Source organism: Mandrillus leucophaeus, unplaced genomic scaffold (genome assembly GCF_000951045.1).
Source record: "Mandrillus leucophaeus isolate KB7577 unplaced genomic scaffold, Mleu.le_1.0 Scaffold171, whole genome shotgun sequence".
Lineage (NCBI taxonomy): Eukaryota > Metazoa > Chordata > Mammalia > Primates > Cercopithecidae > Mandrillus > Mandrillus leucophaeus.
In genome coordinates this window covers 957,779-961,616 of record NW_012101710.1, presented here as the reverse complement: position 1 = coordinate 961,616, position 3,838 = coordinate 957,779, and the positions used below count along the sequence as shown (strand labels likewise).

General features: G+C 54.6%; 1 protein-coding gene across 1 annotated transcript in view; it reads left to right on the top strand.

Annotated features, from left to right (window-relative positions):
- Window positions 1-3,838, top strand: part of SDK1 (sidekick cell adhesion molecule 1) — a 707,360-nt gene that overhangs the window by 528,165 nt on the left and 175,357 nt on the right. The window lies entirely within an intron of this gene.

The following is a 3,838-nucleotide window of genomic DNA, read 5'->3' as shown; positions in this document are numbered from 1 at the left end:
TGAGATGGAGTCTCGCTCTGTCACCCAGGCTGGAATACAGTGGCGTGATCTCAGCTCACTGCAAGCTCTGCCTCCCATGTTCACGCCATTCTCCTGCCTCAGCCTCCTGAGTGGCTGGGGCTACAGGCGCCTGCCACCACGCCTGGCTAATTGTTTTGTATTTTTAATAGAGATGGGGTTTCACTGTGTTAGCCAGGATGGTCTCGATGTCCTGATCTTGTGATCCACCTGCCTCGGCCTCCCAAAGTGCCGGGATTACAGGCGTGAGCCACCCACCCCGGGCCGGCCGGGTTGCTGACCGTTCAGTGGTTTCCCAGCATCTCTGCAGAGGGAGCCGCAGGCCCAGCGTTCTCAGAAAAACCTGATGAGCCTGGCTGCCTCTGGCTGTGCTTTCCCCCACTCTCCTGCTCTCTCAGCGTGTGCTTGCCTTTCTCTCCTGGGCAGCCTCCCAGGCCTTACTGGTTCTCTTTCGTTCCTCTTTGTCATGGGGGTGGAACAGCCCTGAATCCCGGAACCACTGCCCTGACCCCCACGGACCCCACAGCAGCCCTTGTGGCCGAGAGCGTGCCCTGAGTGCCCAGTGCCTGAACCGGATCGGGGAGCCCACAGGGTCAGGAAGCCCCCAGGCCTCAGGTGAATGCTTCTGGGGCCGGGAAAGTAACCAGACAGACTGAATCCATACATGCCGAGCATCCAGGCCAGAGGAGGGCAGAAAGCTCTAGGCAGCGCCCCCCACCCAGGACCCCAGCGTTCCTCCGTCTTGTTGATTTCTCCCTCAGGCAGCCCAAAACACACATCCAGGGTGGGGAGGGTGGGGCTGCAGGGGCAGACCAGAGGAAGGAGACTTGGAGTCGCTTAGCGAAGGTGAATGAGCATCCGTGGTGCAGCTTGGGGTCTTGGAGAGTATGTTGAACCTACCAGGTGTCTGTTTCCCCTGACACATGCACAGACCAGGCAAGGACCTGGAAGGCAGGAGGCTGCCAGGCAAAGCGCCCACCGGTCACTTGGTACCGTGAGCTACGCATGTGAGTGACGTGCACCCTGACTGCTGGCTCTTCCCTTAGCGCTTACACGTCATTGAGTGATAAATAAAAGGTCCTGAATGGACCGTCTGGAATTTTTAAGTCATCCCTTTTTCTTCCTTTCTTCCTTTTTTTTAAAAAATAAAAACAAAAACAAAAAACTTTCTATGAAATCGCCCAGTGCTTTGGTTTAATCCCCAGAGGACTGGTTTCCCTAAGAGGAGCCCACCTAAGTCACCGAGAACTCTAAAACCGCTAAACCAGGCCACGGGGCCCGCATTCAACAGGGGAGCACTTTGCACCCAGTAAAATCCAACTGAAAAAATGCGGGGCTTGGTCCTCCCCACTCCCCAGTATCTGGTCCCAGCCCGTCCACGACCCCCATCTCCTCCCCTGAGACACTGCCTAGGCAGCCGGGGGCCTCCCACGGAAGCCTGAGCAGCTGTCTTGCTTGCCCTTCCCTCTGTGCTGTGGTGCGTGTTCTTTACCTGGAGGCCTGTAAGGTGTTGTGAGCTGTGCTGATCTTGTGACAAACACTCGGTGACCTTGAATGAGTCACTCATTTCTGGACCTCGGCTTCTTTCAGCATAGCATGGGCTGGAATAATGTCCTCCAGCTTCCTAGCTTATGGGTGGACCCATTCATGCATCAGTCACACAGATAAATATTGCACGGCCTCGCTGGGCGCGGCAGCTCACGCCTGTAATCCCAGCACTTTGGGAAGCCGAGGCAGGTGAATCACGAGGTCAGGAGATCGAGAGCATCCTGGCTAACACGGTGAATCCCCATCTCTACTAAAAATACAAAAAATTAGCTGGGCGTGGTGGCAGGCGCCTGTAGTCCCAGCTACTCAGGAGGCTGAGGCAGGAGAATGGCATGAGCGGCAGAGCTTGCAGTGAACTGAGATCACGCCACTGCACTCCAGCCTGGGCGACAGAGCAAGACTGCGTCTCAAAAAAAAAAAAAAAAAAATTATTGCATGGCCCCTCTCCACTGCACACTGTGCCGGGGTCAGAGCTTTCGAGCCGACTTGAGTGAGCTACCCTGAGATCCCTGGATCCTGAAGTTAATTCTCTTTTTGCCCATTAGGATTGGATGGCTCCAATCTCAGCATTCTGCCCCTGGGTCCCTTCCCTCTTCACGGACGCGATGGAGGGAGGCAGTTGCCATGGTGCCATGGGCCCTGATGGGGCATAGGGAGGCCTCAGTCCCGTCTGACTCAAGAGCTAGTCCAGCCCCAGGTTTGCCTAGACCCTTCCCTTCTCCGAGATGGGTGTTCCGTGGAACCTTAATCTATCCACCTAACTCTTGTTTTCTGTGTCTCTGAAGTGAGGATTGGAAGGTTTCGATGGCTACCCCCAGTGCTGAGAACTGGTTCACTTTGGTGCCAGGGGACTTGCCCCCTTCGCCTCTAGCTGTGCCAGCTACACAGTCTTTTCCTAATGGCACCGCCCTGTGCTTTTGCCGACTTCGGGGCTGTTCATTATGTACGCTGGTCTCCAGCTCATTCTCTACCAAATGTTTTTGGCCCGTCATTCTACACTTCATTTTACTGTTTCTTTTTTTAATTGAGGTGAAATTCACCTCATGTAAAATTAACCATGTTAAAGAGTACCATTCACAACTCAATAGATGCCCAGTGCCATGCAACCACCACGTCTGTCTAGTTCCAAAACGTCTTTATCACGCCACGAAGAGACCCCACACCCAATAGCAGTCACTTCCCATCCTCTCCTCTCCCCATCCCCTGGCAACCATCAACCTGCATTCTGTCTCAATGGATTGAAAGATCCTGGACATTTCATCAAATGGAATCGTGCGGTGCGGGGACTTCGGGTCAGGCTTCCTTCACTTTGCATCCATCGTGTTTTGAGATTCGTCCATCTGGTAGTAGGTGTGGGGGCTTTGTTCCTTTCTATGGCTGAATCCTGCTCCATGGTGCAGAGAGTCCTTTGGTTTATCCACTCAGTGCTGGGCGTTTGCCTTGTTCACGGCTTTGGCTGTTGTGACTGTTGCGCTAGGAGCATGTGCCTGCAGGTATCTGTTAAGACACCTGTTGTCTGTTCTCTTGGGTCAATGCCTGGGGACAGAGTTGCTGGCTCATGCGGTGACTCTGTGTGTAACTTTTGGAGGAGCCCCTGACCGTGTGGATGTTTTCAGCTGAGAGCACTGAGAGTTTTGCGCTTTGCCTTTCAAGTTCTCTAGGAAGCAGGCCACCAGCACGCCTGCTTACACAGTCTCCTCTGCATCCATATCTCCAGTTGACCAAGGTCGTTTTGAATTCTCCTGCCACCCTCCCAAGACTTGGCCACCTGCCAACTTGGTTTCCTCTGCACACTTAGTGAGCACGTTTCCTATCCTGTCATTTAAGCCGCTTACGAAGCGTTAAATGCACCAGGCCCCAGGCCGATCCCGCTCCAGCAGCCAGTTTGTCCTGACATGCTCTCCATGCTTGCAGCTGGCCTTCTCTGTGTCCCTTTGGGTCCCCCAGAGCCACAGGGTCACACGAGACCAGAGTGTGCTTGTGATGGGGATGCAGAGATCTCCAAAGAAGAGCTCCAGGGCTCTCCTGGTGGGTACAAGGCCATGGCTGTCTCCCCTGTGACTCCCTGGCACAGCTTGTGTGGCACCATCAAGGGTGGAGAGAGGGACACGGTCAGCTTGGTGCAGCAGTAGAAGTGGCACTGGCACTTCGGTTTCTTAAAAGCACGAGGATGAGGCCGGGCGTGGTGGCTCACGCCTGTAATCCCAACACTCTGGGAGGCCAAGGCAGGCGGATCACGAGGTCACGAGATGGAGACCATCCTGGCTAACAC